This window comes from Schistocerca gregaria, chromosome 3, assembly GCF_023897955.1.
Source record: "Schistocerca gregaria isolate iqSchGreg1 chromosome 3, iqSchGreg1.2, whole genome shotgun sequence".
Lineage (NCBI taxonomy): Eukaryota > Metazoa > Arthropoda > Insecta > Orthoptera > Acrididae > Schistocerca > Schistocerca gregaria.
This window is the reverse complement of record NC_064922.1, coordinates 122,137,491-122,153,279: the sequence shown is the minus strand read 5'-3', so window position 1 is coordinate 122,153,279 and position 15,789 is coordinate 122,137,491. Positions and strand designations below refer to the sequence as shown.

The 15,789-nt window shown below is 39.6% G+C and overlaps 1 long non-coding RNA gene across 2 annotated transcripts in view; it reads left to right on the top strand.

The window, feature by feature from the left end:
* Positions 1–15,789, top strand: part of LOC126353860 (uncharacterized) — a 184,271-nt gene that overhangs the window by 26,972 nt on the left and 141,510 nt on the right. The window contains exon 2 of one of the 2 annotated variants that reach the window (XR_007565224.1): positions 5,756–5,866. The exons of the other annotated variant lie outside the window; for it this stretch is intronic. This is a non-coding gene — a long non-coding RNA (uncharacterized LOC126353860). The remainder of the gene's footprint in view (positions 1–5,755; positions 5,867–15,789) is intronic. 2 annotated transcript variants of the gene reach the window in all.

Sequence of the window (15,789 nt, the reverse complement as noted above, 5' to 3'; positions counted from 1 at the left end):
TAACACTTTTGCGACAACTTTGGAATTTTTCAATCCATTTTGAGGCACTCCATTGCGGCAAAACACTGTACGGAAAGTCTTTGATGAATTTCGGCCCATGATAACACCTTCCTGCCACAAAAACCTCAACGTTGCTCTTCTTTGGTGCAAATAGACATTGGAGCAGACATGATTAGCAGCACAGCAGCGATAATGAAACTAACGTAGCAGCTTGAAAATCGCAAAGATGTAACAGCAAATAAACAAAGCATGCATCATCAAATTAAAGCGACAGTACTACCAAAATAGACAAATATATAACTAAATTGTGGATAATAATTGACTTACCCTCGTAAATAGTTACAAAATGTAGCAACAGATGGCGCTCTAAGCATCATAATTTAATAGTGGTCAACTACAAATGAAAAATGAATGATACAACAATGCCTAAGATGTACGATGTAGGTGTGATAGTGATAGTTACATACTGGTTGATTTGCGTGTGGATTTTCTGTTGCACATATTTGACAGTTCTGTCTATTGACATATGCTGTCAGATGTAAGCAGGCTTTGTCTATCCATAAAATCTTCCATGGCCAATCATTGTCCACTTCCATGTGAGCAAGAAATTCCAAAGGAAAGGCCTGTCTTGCTGGCAGCTCAACAGTAGGCAACTCTTGCACATGGGTAATTTTGAATGGATTTAAAGAAGGATGTTCCATAAGTTTTTACACACCTTACTCAGGGCTATGTCCAATGTTCAGGGAATTCTCCATGCACTAAATGTTTTCACACTGTCACTGCTTCCACTGATGTCAAATTAATTTTTTTTTCCTCTAACAGGTTGCACACCAAAGACCCCATCTTTTCGAATTTCCAAATCATTTTCGCCAGACCGATGGCAGTCATCAGACCAACATCTTTTCTCAAACCGTTCAGGAGCAACATGTGCAGTCATCATTCTTGTAATACAGCTTTACAAGCAGAGTGCAATCCTGTATTGAGACAGTTATGGTGAATGTTGCAGATGTGAAAGGAGGAAAAACCATGTACACAACATGTTTATGCCAAATTCAATGGGTCGTGCGCATGACAGGTGTTTTCGTTCACATATTCTCATACATACAGTGCCATCTATTGATCAAATTTCACACTTTTTTCTAATGCCATACATTTTCCCCCTTCTCAGATAATATCCCATTGCAATTTGAGGTCATTCTGACCAATTGTGTTATTACTGCAGCATTTGAAAGTTTAACTTTAATTATAATCACCCTGTATATGTAACTTACAGTGCCATCTATTGATCAAATTTCACACTTTGTTTATAATGCCATACATTTTCCCCCTTCTCAGATAATATCCCATTGCAATTTGAGGTCATTCTGACCAATTGTGTTATTACTGCAGCATTTTGAAAGTTTAACTTTAATTGTAATCACCGTGTATATGTAACTTTCTGGCAGATTAAAACTATGTGTCAGACTGAGATTCAAAATTGGGACCATCGCCTTATGCTGGCAACTGCTCTACTGACTCAGGTACCGAAGCATGACTCTGTGTCCTCACAGCTTTACTTCCACCAGTACTTTAACTTCTATCTTCCAAACTTCACACAAGATCTCCTGCAAAACCTGCAAGACTGCTATTACTATATGTGTCTGCATTCCCACTTCTGCCATGATGGGTACCATACAGAAGACACAATGTCTGTCTGTTTGTTGCATGTTTCACAGAAGTCATATTTTGAAAACATGTCAGAGTGCTGTAAAACCTGGCAAGCTGCTCTGTCAGAAAAGTATTTTTTTTACTTTAAAGAATAAAAAAATGTTTCCTATGATTATGATTTCAGTGATTTGTGACTGAAATCAATAAACTCATACAAATATTGAATGTAAAATTTGCTGGGATATGAAATGAAGTAATCACATAGGATCTGTCATAGATAAATCAGGTAGAAAACTTAGTGTTCTTGATAGGATACTAGGAAAATACAATCCATTTCGAAAAGAGATTGCTTACAAAACAGTTGTACAATATATACCAGAATACTGCTCAAGTGTGTGGTACCCTGAACAAATAAAACTAAAAGTGGGCATTGAATATATAAAAAGAAGGGCAGCACCTGGCACTCTTGAAGATAAACCCAAGCTATCTGAAACCCTAATTACAAAGTTTAATTGACTAGCTTTTCTGTGAGAAATCTTGAAATATGCCATACAACTCCCTGTTCATTGCTTCAGTAGGGATCACAAAGACAATGTTAGACTAATTACAGCACACACAGAGGTATTTAGTCATTTTTAGCACACTCCATACACAAGTGGAATGGCAAGAAGCCCTAATAACTGGCACAATGGGAAGTGCCCTCTCCTACGCCCTTCACAATGGTTTTGCAGAGTATAGATGTAGTGGTAGGTGTAGGTAGTCCATAAGCTGTCTGAGTCTCTAATGTGAAATGTTTCAGTTAGTTTACAAAATTTTAAAGTATACTTTATTCCATCTGTATTTGTACCTTGTACGGCATTGTGAATTGCGTAGCACAGGGACTTTATATTGTTCATTAAGCCGTTGAAGGAGTGTAGGGAGAATGACTGCTTGAATGCTCTGTAAGAGACGATATTTTCCAATTTTGTCCATGCAGTTCCTAAGAGATAGACACTAAGGAGCCTGAAGAATATTCATAATTTCTACCCTGACAGATAAGTAGCTTCTTGTAAGACATATCATGCCTTTTTTCAGTAGTTAAGATATTCCAACATTTCCTTTCCACACTCTCACAAATCAAAACAAGTGTGTGACCATTTGCACTGCCCTTCTGTGTATACTCTCAATATCCCTTTTTAGTCTAGCTTGAAATGGGTCCCATACACTTCAACAAAGTCACAAGTCAGATGCACTATTTGATTTGCAAGATTACAAAACTGGATAATGTGGAAGCTTTTGTATGAGCATCTCCATTCTGTTACAACAATAATTTTAAATCCAGGATTACTCAGATAATACAGGTTTTGTGTGAAATATGAAAAATTATCAGATAGGAAATTCTAGAAAGACAATGTATAAAACTGCGACAATTACCAAAAGTCTGAATATATTAGTAGTTAATAGTCTTTAACATAGTTTACTAGATAGCCTAGCTAATTGTATCACATAACCCATAAATATTAGTTATCAAAATAGTTACGCACAATAGCAGGTATTTGCATATTTCTGGAGCTGTTGTTAAAGGTTTACACTTAACAAAGAAAGTGCAGGGGAAAGTTGGGAAAGTGTATGCACCTAGTATTATCCACACATACATAATAGATAAGAATGTTAAAACAAACTTTTCTTATATTAAATTATTGTTATTTTATTTAGGAGAATGCATGTAAGTTACAGTTACCAACATTTTAGCACAAACCTTAGGTCTCAATATGTATTAAGATTCTGCTCATTTGTACTCTTAGCCACATTGTCTGGTAAGAGTACACAGCATGTTGTCAGAGAGTACACATCAACATAAACTGCAAAGAACTACACCATATTCTTCAAAACTGCACATTCTTCATGGCACGATTGGGAGCATTATCACAAATGATCTGGTCTTCTGGAAAAGCTCATTGTAGACTTCATCACATCCTTGCTAATTCAAATCATCAGACCTGCCTCGTATTAGGTCCTGGTTGTTTCTGAGTCCAGTCTGTGTTGTTCAGTGCTGGTATTTTATTACTTCTTTATTTGTATGACTCAGCTTGTTTTTCTTTGATCTGGCAAGTGATGTGAGGTTGCAGCACTGTAAATTAAAAAAAAATCTTTAGACTTAGGTACATTGCATTATGCATCCAGGCCAACAGAATAAAGAACATACTCCAAGTATACAACAACAACAATAATACGACAATGGTTTGAAAAGTTCTTGGAACCACTGCGAGGAGTAAGCAGTAGCGCAATGAGTTGTTCACGTGATATTCATTGGACTGTTGCCTGTAAAAACATGCAATGTCAGTGCTCTTGGAAGAGAGCTATGATACTGACGTGGCTCTGTCATTTTTCCCGCATAGTGATTTGAGAAGATGGAAAAAATACAGATTCAAGCAGTGATTAAGTACTTTGTAAAGACAGGTATGAAAGCTAAGGACACTCATACCGACTTCCAGAATACACTGGGGGACTCTGCTCCTTCATATTCAACTGTTGCCAAGTGGACAAATGAATGATGATGATCCGTGCAGTGGTCGGCCAAGATGTGTCACTAATCCAAAAATCATTCCAAAAGTGCACAAAATGGTCATAGAGGATACCCAATTGAAAGTGCGTGAAGTTTCTCACCCTTGACCAATATCATATGAAAGGGTATATCACATTTTAACTGAAGAATTAGAAATGAAAAAATTATCCGCAACATGGGTGCCACGACTCTTGACACTGGATCAAAAATGCATACCGTCGCCATAGGAAAATTACATGAACTAAGGTATGAATTGTTGCCACACCTGCCTTATTCACCTGATATGGTTCCATCAGCCTTCCATCTCTTCCAAAAAATTGAAAATTTTTCTTGGTGGATGAAGATTCACTTCAAATGAAGAATTGATAGCAGAAGTTGACAACTATTTATCAGGCCTGGAGGAAACTCATTTTTGAGATGGGATCAAGGCACTGGAACATGGTTGGACCAAGTGCATTAATCTACAAGGAGACTACATTGAAACATAAAAAATGTTTCAGTGATGTAAGTACTTTTTTTTTTAATTCCTTTCCGAGAACTTTTCAATCCACCTTCGTAATAATTTGGCAATTCTACTTCTTGACTCTTCTGTTATAGCCTTCTTATACTTCCTCATTTTCTGATTTCTGCATATTCAAAAATAAAATTGTTTTGAATGAAAGATACAGCATTATGACAAAACAGATCTTATTTTCTATTTAATTTCGTAATGTAGGTAACTTATTTATTTCAGTCACACATATGCATGCACTCATTAGAAAAATTGTTTTGAACCAAAGAAATGTTCACAGACAGCACGTTAGATGCAAAGAGGGGACAGAGATTAAGAATGCCTGTGTAGTCTTTCCAGCTGCCTTGCAGCATACTCACGAATCACTGATTGCAGTCACCACTCTGTTCTGCAGTTTGTCATACCAAGGTTTTTCCTCACGGAATGGTGATTCTTTTACCAAATATTTTTATTTTCTTGTGCATACCTAGAATGTGCTTATTGCTTAAAATATACAATTTAAAGATTACAGAATTTGAAGTAAAAACTTATATGTGCCTGACACAATCAGTAAATCTGGTGAAGTTATTGAAGATTACATGTAATGGTTCTGATATGGAAACAACTACTGAGTGTTTTTTTCCATTGTTGCTGTGTTGCTAATGTAGAGAAAATGCAACTGTGAACTCTTACCAGATGCGTACTCTTATCTGTTGTGTACCCTTACCTGACAGTACCCTACGAGAACACATGTTCAAAGATTTACTTTCCACTACAATTTATAGTATTAATACTAATAATCATTGGCCGCTGGTGCTCACTTTCGTTGATAGGGCCCAGATAAAATGCCAATAAGCTTTATAATAGAATTGTTCTGAAGATAACCTTCATTTATGTCATAATGCTGAAAAAACACTCAAAAATGGTAAATACAGTCATTATATGGTTATAAATATAATCCACAAAATACTGTAGCTAACAGTAAAGTACATACATAAGTGAACCAACATTTTGTATAATACTGTAGTTGGTCAGGTCTAGCGGCAACACTGATTTTCCATGTACTTTTGTAGGTGTGCGAGATTATACTGTGGTGACACATCTTATTGAATGATGTGAATAATTTGGAGCTGTGTGGATTTGAGCTGAAGTTCACCACGTCTCCTCCTCCTGATTTTCATATTGTGGGTATAACTGTTTCTGTACTGTGCTTTTAGTGTAATTGTGGTGTAAAAGGCAAAATTGTGTACATTTCAGAGGAAGCATGTGATGTCTTACCCAGGGCACCAGAAATCCATTTTTTGCCTTGTGGCCAAGGAGAAAACTCTGGAAAAACCTTGGCTAGGAGTGCATCCATGCTATTTTCCCTGACTAACATGGTAACAAATGAGTTCATTGTCCTACCAGCTTACTTGTATGATAGTTGTGTCTGCATATTCTTCTGACAGGGAAACATGTCAGTTACTCTGTTGTTAAAGTTCAAAATATCACCAATTTCCTCCTTATGAATGACACAAATATTAAGATCAGCCTTTCTTGATCCATACTATTCCTGAGGAGGGTTTTGAAGTGCTGAAGCTGTGCTCTGCTCCTACTGTTGAAACAGGTGTAGTTACTGCAATTTGCAGTTTTGTGCTCTTCAGCAAATGACTCTTCAAAGGAATGTCCTCAAGAACAGTGAACAAATCACAGACCAATGCCATGCCTTTAAAACTATAGCTGGGATAAATCAGTGACACTTTGTTTCACAGTTTATCATGGCAAATAAACAGGCTATAACTTATTGAAAACATAGTGAATGCAGTGACTCGTAAATGTTCTATGAATGAAGCAAACTTTATTTGGTATATAATTTCAAGGCGAAGAGGCTTGCGCAGGATAGAGCAGTATGAAGAGCTGCATCAAACCAGTCTTCGGACTAAAGACAACAATAATTTCAAAGATACTAAATGCTTGAGAATTTTGGAATCTTACTATCAGTTACTTGCTCACAGTGTCACACATTTATTTGACATTTGTGTCAGATTAAGTTCAGTACAGTTTTGGAACATTCTGTTGATAAAGAAAAACATTAGTGGCAGTATAACGAAAAGGGTAGTTGCTGCTCACCATATAGTGGATATCGTGAGTTGCAGAAAGAGACGACAAAAAGATTATCTGAAGGTTAGCTCTTGAGGCAACAAGCCCTTGTTGGCCAAAAGCTAACTTTCAGGCAGTCTTTTTGTTGTGCCTTTCTGTGACTCAGCATCTTCACTATGTGGTGCATAGCAACTATCCTTTTCATTATATTGTTACATTCCATCCTGGACTTTCCATTGTTCGAAAAACATTTGTTGGTCATTTTCCTTGGTTAAGGTATGGAAATGTACTATTAAAACACCAGACACAAATATTTCAGTATAAAGCATTTATTCCCTTTCGACACAATATAAAGCATGCCTCACATAGCCTACAGTGTGGAGCACCGGGCGGAGGGTCTGTGAAGCTAATGTCATAGTCATGAGCACTGCAACTACTCTGCAATGGCGGTCAGCTAAATATCGAGTAAAAATGGTACAACTCGAACTATGGCAAAAGTTGATTTGGCCATCAGCAGTTGTGGAAGCAGTAAAAACTGTGGATACCTAGGAACTGGCGAACAAAAGATAAGTTCAAAGTGGCGGCAGTTGATGAACAAGTTTTGCATGGTCTGGTAGTGACCCGATCTCATTAGCTTTGAGGGTATGCCCAAGAAATGTTGCCTCTGGCTTCCACAAGTGCGATTTTTCTTCACTTCACCTGTGTCACAGAGAACAGTGAGGATGAATTTGAGGTGTCATTCATAGTTTTGAGCATAGGCACACAAAATTATCATCTAAGTATGTGTAATGGCAGTTGAACTTGAAAAGCACCCTATCAGTATATCAATGTCACATTTGACCAGCATTCTCCAAGTCCATAGGGCATGACAAGGAATTTAAACAGGCCAAAGGGGGTAATAATAGCCATGTAAGTGGTATCATCCAGGTGCATGGGTATTTGAGAACAGGCCTTGCAGCAGTCAATCACACTAAAAGAAGTAGCCCCCACAAGTGAATTTGTGTGGCATGGGGTAGCTGTCATGAATGGTGAGAGATTTAAGAGTTCTGTAGTCACCACAGAGCTGGATAGAAATGTCTTTCTTAGCGACCACCTTTACTGGAGAGGCCCAGGTACTGTCAGAAGAATAAATGATACCAGAGTACAACAGTTTGTGCATCGCTTCCTTTACTGCATAGAGGAGTGCTGGCCCAAGGCGTCATGGACTGCGACAGACAGGCAGGCCCAGGGTTGCATTGATATGATGCATGGTACCATTCCTGATTGCACACTGATAGAGCCTGACATGTGGTGTGTCATGTGGGACATTGGAATTCATTTGCAGAAGAGGAAGGGAAGTCCCAGAAAGTGCTGCACTTGCCTGTGGTGCATCATCACAGGTGGTAAGGAGATGTCCCTGGGCTGTGGTGATGGGTCCCAACTTTGCAAAGCACTTGCGAACAATCAGTGTGGGCAGCAACATAGGTTGCAGGCAAGTGTGAGCATTGCTTCACAGCCCATGGTGGAGCCAGATCAAAAAGCCTCGGGATGGACTGATGTGCCACATGATGGAATAAGGCAGCATGACAGATCAGGGGAGAGGAAAAATCTGCACGAGTTCAGCAACCTCTGTGATGTAGAAAATCCAAGGACAGTGGAGCTCATCCATGAATTGCATGGTCTGCAAGTCATGCACATGGGTGCTGGCATTGTTAGCTGTGTGGAGCTGCAACCCAAGAGCTTTGGAATGCAGTTCAAACATCTGTCAAGGTACCATGCATACATCTTTTCCCATGTCAATAAGGAAGTACCTATTTGTACATCAATCACTAATTTGCAGATGTCCTTCAGCAGATGTCAACATTACAAGTGAGATGGTGCACACTGAACTCACATTCGGGAGGATGACAGTTCAAGCTGGTGTTGCCCATCCAGATTTAGGTGTTCCGTGATTTCCCTAAACCTCTCCAGCCAAATGTCGGGATGCTTCCTCTGAAAGAGCACAGCTGATTTATTTTCCCATCCATGATCCGAGCTTGTGTTCAATTTTTAATTACCTCTATATTGATGTGAAGTTAACCCCAATCTTGCTTCCTTCCTTGGATGTTGATATTGTGTATTAGAGGCAATTTAATGTTGTGACAAGAGCCAATGTGCTTCTGCAGCCCACATTTGTGATTTGGGGAAAGAGCACAGCTGCCGGTGGTTACAAAAGGTCTCACCAAAATGCAAGTGATACCAGTGGTGATGTGGCCATAAGATGGCAGAGTCAGCTGATGCAGAATTGCCTGCTAGCAGTGTGGTGCCATGTGTATTCTGCCGTCCAGCACTCAGGTGGATACCCATGTCACTTTCAAGTGGAGGTGGCAGCATTTTTTTTTTTTTTTTTTTTTTTTTTTTTTTTTTTTTTTTTTTTTTTTTTAGTGGGTGGCAGAGGCGGGCTTGCTGAAATTGATGCATTGGAATGGCAGAGGTGGGCTCGCCTACACTGATGTACTGCCTATGCTGCATAACCACTAACAATCTGTGCTCTAAAGTGTGTTTGTTATTCAGTTTCTGTCTCATGCACAGTCATGGTTAGCTGTAATTGTGGTAGGAGTACACTGCATCCATAGTGTAGGGCATAGGACTTGGTATCAAAGCATGAAGCATGATACACTGAGAGGACCCCCCCCCCCTCCCCCACCCCCCTCCAGGTTAGTTGCTCATAATATATCACTTGATGCGCCTGTTGGCCCAAGGTGTGGCCAAGTCATTGTAGCAAAAGCTGCCTTTGCAGCGTCATATTTATTGTGGGTAGGAGATGTGAGTATGATGTCACTGGTTAGTTCCACATGTTCAGAAAAATGGCAGATCAGCATAAGAAACTTCAAATTGTCATCCAGTATGTTTAGCAAAGAAAATATGCACTCCATTGTCATGAACCACACTTTCTCTTGGTCAGGATGGAAAGGAGTATGTTGCTGTATAGTCTGGTCACAGATGTACAATGGAAGCCAAATAGTAAGGTATGGGCAGTGCCACCAACACTATTTGTGGCATGGTTGTAGCACCCAGAATGTTGTTGACATTGCACAATGGTCTGCATGCAAAATGGTTGCATCAAATGACAGCAATCACAGCAATGTAGGCATGGAGAATGCAGGTGGAATGACATCCAACCACACATGCACTGAATGCAGGGTGTCACTGAAATTTGATGGAGTAGGTTCAGAGTCAGAGTTCACTAATACTGGCTCTGTTGTGACCATTGTTGTCACACTCAATGTGTCTTATGAAGCAGCATTTGCACTGGCATCCTGATGCTGATTGTTGTTGAAGGCAATGAGAATACTGAGCAGTGGCAAGTCCTGATATAATTGGAGCACTACAGCTATTTGGAAAGGAGTACAAGCCAAGTTTCATGTCCAATGGGTGCATTGTTAAGACACAAAAAGGCGGCTCAAGATGAAATTTCATAGTTATTGCGGAGTTCATAATAGTCGGTGCCACCAGTGTAGCTAGTTTCCCTCATGTAGGATATGGTAACATACCAATAACACACTGGACGTAAATATTTCAGTGTAAAGCATTTATTCAGTTCCAACATGATACAAAGCATACAACAGATTGCATGTCTCAAAATGAATTGCCTGTGCCAGTCAAAGATATTCCACACTTCTGTGAGAGAATGCTGGTCGCAGCCATATTTGCTCGTATTTCAGACATAGCTGACTCAAGATGATGTAATACATTGTACATAGTAATGATATTTGCACTGTGCATCTGGACTGTGTTGTACAAAATATCAGCATGTTTAGAAGTATCAAAAATTCTGGATTGTGAAGTAAATTACTTACAGCAAAAGATTCTTTTCTTGAAATATCATCCCAAGTATTCCCTCCTTCTGTCTTATCGAAACATTCCAATATGCATAATTTGTTTTCTTGAACACTATTTACAGTATGAGGCTGGAAATTTCATCTAGTTCAAGTAACTGAAGGAGTTCTCTTACTGAATAGTGTCTGTAGCAAATCAGTTCACTTAAACAATGAACAGAAAAACGTTGTAAATCCAGCAATACTTGCAAAGAGCAATCTAACAGACTTAATGTTTTCGCTACAAGCATTTGAATAACCAGATTCATTTTGTCTGCATAACAGTGAATGTACTTAGCATATTGGAAAGTACTCTTACAGAACATGTAAATACTTACAGGAAAATATGTCAACAGGTAATTGCAAAGTACAAGCTTCTTAGAAATGATGACATTATAAGAATGTTGGACAACACATCAAAATCTATATAGACTACCATAAAAAGTGAAACAAGAGAGATACATGAAGAGCAGGAAAATACACTCCTGGAAATGGAAAAAAGAACACATTGACACCGGTGTGTCAGACCCACCATACTTGCTCCGGACACTGCGAGAGGGCTGTACAAGCAATGATCACATGCACGGCGCAGCGGACACACCAGGAACTGCGATGTTGGCCGTCGAATGGCGCTAGCTGCGCAGCATTTGTGCACCGCCGCCGTCAGTGTCAGCCAGTTTGCCGTGGCATACGGAGCTCCATCGCAGTCTTTAACACTGGTAGCATGCCGCGACAGTGTGGACGTGAACCGTATGTGCAGTTGACGGACTTTGAGCGAGGGCGTATAGTAGGCATGTGAGAGGCCGGGTGGACGTACCGCTGAATTGCTCTACACGTAGGGCGTGAGGTCTCCACAGTACATCGATGTTGTCGCCAGTGGTCGGCGGAAGGTGCACGTGCCCGTCGACCTGGGACCGGACCACAGCGAAGCACGGATGCACGCCAAGACCGTAGGATCCTACACAGTGCCGTAGGGGAACGCACCGCCACTTCCCAGCAAATTAGGGACACTGTTGCTCCTGGGGTATCGGCGAGGACCATTCGCAACCGTCTCCATGAAGCTGGGCTACGGTCCCCCACACCGTTAGGCCGTCTTCCGCTCACGCCCCAACATCGTGCAGCCCGCCTCCAGTGGTGTCGCGACAGGCGTGAATGGAGGGACGAATGGAGATGTGTCGTCTTCAGCGATGAGAGTCGCTTCTGCCTTGGTGCCAGTGATGGTCGTATGCGTGTTTGGCGCCGTGCAGGTGAGCGCCACAATCAGGACTGCATACGACTGAGGCACACAGGGCCAACAACCGGCATCATGGTGTGGGGAGCGATATCCTACACTGGCCGTACACCTCTGGTGATCGTCGAGGGGACACTGAATAGTACACGGTACATCCAAACCGTCATCGAACCCATTGTTCTAACATTCCTAGACCGGCAATGGAACTTGCTGTTCCAACAGGACAATGCACGTCCGCATGTAACCCATGCCACCCAACATGCTCTAGAAGGTGTAAGTCAACTACCCTGGCCAGCAAGATCTCCGGATCTGTCCCCCATTGAGCATGTTTGGGACTGGATGAAGCGTCATCTCACGCGGTCTGCACGTCCAGCACGAATGCTGGTCCAACTGAGGCGCCAGGTGGAAATGGCATGGCAAGCCGTTCCACAGGACTACATCCAGCATCTCTACGATCGTCTCCATGGGAGAATAGTAGCCTGCATTGCTGCGAAAGGTGGATATACACTGTACTAGTGCCGACATTGTGCATGCTCTGTTGCCTGTCTATGTGCCTGTGGTTCTGTCAGTGTGATCATGTGATGTATCTGACCCCAGGAATGTATCAATATAGTTTCCCCTTCCTGGGACAATGAATTCATGGTGTTCTTATTTCAATTTCCAGGAGTGTACAATTACAAATGCTGATGATATCAGTATTTACCAAAAATATCTGCCAAATTATATAAATGATCATGGCATTAATGCTTTCAAAACACTCAGCTTAAATTTTACAAATCAGGATAAACTTAGGTTTTGCACACCAGCATACAGTGAGAGATTAGTTGCAACTAGCAAGAATGAAGTAGTAAAGGAGATTAAAAGCCTCAAATTCAAAATTGATAGGTGGTAGTAGATGATGTAACAGTGTCATTTATAATCTGTACTTTTTCACAAACCATAATGCCCTTGGCTCACACTGTTAATTTATCATTCACTGAGGGAGTGTTCCTCAAAAGATGAAAAATATGAAAAGTAATACCTTCATTCAAAAGTGGGAATATTATTTAAGAGTACTCATGAAGCTGAGAATTCCCATTTCACTCCTACTGGTATTCTCTTAGCAATTTTGAATATAATGAAACAAAGACTCACAATTACTGAGATGATCACAGCCTACCAAGTAATAATCAGGATGGCTTTGGAACAGGTAGAAGTACAGAAACTGCAGTAATTGGTTTTATCGATCAGATAGTTAGAAACTGGGGTAGCAACAATAGCATTGTAGGAGTTAATTATACCTTTCTAAAGCTCCTGATATTTTATTCATGGAATTTTTAGATAAGTTGAATGCATTGAGGATAAAAGGAATAGAAAACAAGTGGGTTCATTCATATTTACAAACTTTAATACAGGTTGGTGGAGCTCATATCATAAAATCAGATTAGTACCCGATGCAAGGAAAGTCTTAATAGGTCTACCCCAGGGTAATGTGTTATGCAGTCTTCTGTTCCTTAATTGAGTATCGTGCACACCTCAGAAACTGCAGCCAATCTCATATTGTTTGCAGATGACTCTAATGTAATAGTGAATAATGTTAAGGAATCTCAGACCACTACAACTGATAAAGTCCTCTCAAGTCCTTGGATTTATGGTTCAATGGCAACAGCTGTCCAGTAATGTGAAGCAAATAGATATATGTGAAAAAATGAATTAAAGCCAAGATCTTCATCTGGCACTAGGCAGGATGAGTTAGAAAGGGTACAATGCACAAACTTTTAGGAATGTATGTTGACTAAGACTTAAATTGGAAAGACTATGTAACTAATCTCTCCCAGACACTCAGCTCTACATGCTTTGCTCTGAGAATATTTCTAAGGTTTGCTCTTCAGATGGTGCTTGAATGACTCATTTTGGTTACTTCCAGCCCCTTTTAGCTTATGGAATACTTTTCTGGGGTAATATTAATAGCTGGGTAAATGAAATTTTTACGTTACAGGAAAGGGCTATTCAAATCTTGTCACATTGCTTGGCTAGAGGTCACTGCAAGACCCTACTTGAAAACCTGTTTTTGCTTACTGTATCCTCCTTGTACATATACAAATGTATGATGATAAGGGCTAGACCTACAACCAACTCTGATTACCACAGTTACAATACTCACTTCTGTGGGTCTCTCCATATAGTACAAGTTCTCAAAGAAAGTGGACCATTTTGGTGTCATCTCTGTAATGTACTGCCAGCATACATAAAGAGGTTGGAGCTGGGAAAGTTTTTTAAGTCAGATTTAAAATAGTTTCTCGTTGAAAAGTGTTTCTACACTAAAAATGAATGCATTAGTGCACTGGATACTAGACCCTGATTTGTTGTTGACTTCTTTTGATTCTATTAACTGATGTATCATCTGTGCGGTGTTTGTCTTTTAAAGAAGGTTTCTGCTGATGGTTTTCTGTTCCCCTTTTTTAGATGATTAGATTAGATTAGATTAGATTAATACTTGTTCCAAAGACCATGAATACAACACTTTGTAATGATGTGGAACGTGTCAGGTTAATAAAAGATGTCTGTACAAGATATTACATTTCTGCCCTTAATTTATATCTAAAAATTCAGCCAATGAGTAGAAGGAGTTGGCTATCTGTCAGGTAGGCGATCAAAGACTTTTGTGGCAGCATAATTTACCCCTTAATGTGCTAAAGTCAGATTTAACCCTGCCTAGTGAAGATAATCCTTTCTCCTGGTGTTATAACTATGCACACTGCTATTACTTTTGAACTGGGTTGGATTATTAACAACAAATTTCATAAGTGAATATATATACTGTGAGGTTACTGTGAGGATCCCTAGATCCTTAAATAGATGTCTGCAGGATGACCGTGGGTGGGCTCCAGCAATTATTCTGATTACAATTTTTTGAGCAATGAATACTTTTCTACTCAATGATGAACTACCCCAGAATATGATCCCATACGAAAGCAGTGAATGAAAGTAGGCATAGTAAGCTAATTTACTGAGATTCTTATCACCAAAATTTGAAATAACCCTAATAGCATACGTAGCTGAACTCAGATGTTTCAGCAGACCATCAATGTATTGCTTCCAGTTTAACCTCTCATCAATGGACACAACTAACAATTTTGAAAATTCTAGCTTAGCTACAGACTTCTGTTCAAAGTCTATCTTTATTACTGGAGCTGTGCCATTTACTGTACAGAACTGTATATACTGTGTTTTATCAAAATTTAAAGAGAGTCCGTTTGCTGAGAATCACTTTTTGTGAAAAACATCATTTACAATTACATAACTTAGTTCTTGGTTTTTGGATGTTATTACTATACTTGTATCATCAGCAAAAAGAACTAACTTTGAATCTTCATCAATGTGGAATGGTAAGTCATTAATGTATATCAAGAACAGTAAAGGACCTAAGACCGAACCCTGTGCGACCCCGTACTTGATAGCTCCCCAGTTTGAAGAATCAGCTGTTGTTTTAACATTACATGAACCACTTATTTCAACTTTCTACATTTTTCCAGTTAAGTATGAATTAAACCATTTGTGCACTGCCCACTCAAACCATAATGATTTAGCTTATCTAAAAGAATTCCATGATTTACACAGTCAAAGGCCTTTGAGAGATCACAAAAAATACCAATGGGTGATGTCCGGTTATTGAGAGCATTTAATATTTGACCAGTGAAAGCGAATATAGCATTTTATGTTGAAAAGCCTTTCTGAAAACCAAACTGACATTTTGTTAGTACTTTATTTTTACAAATATGGGAGGCTACTCGTGAATACATTACTTTCTCAAAAAATTTTGATAGAGCTGTCAGAAGAGAGATTGGGCTGTACATGTTGACATCCGACGTATCCCCCTTTTTATGCAATAGTTTTACACTGGCATATTTCAGTCTATCGGGGAAAACACCCTGCTCCAAAGAGCTATTACATACGTGGCTGAGAATCCTACTTATCTGTG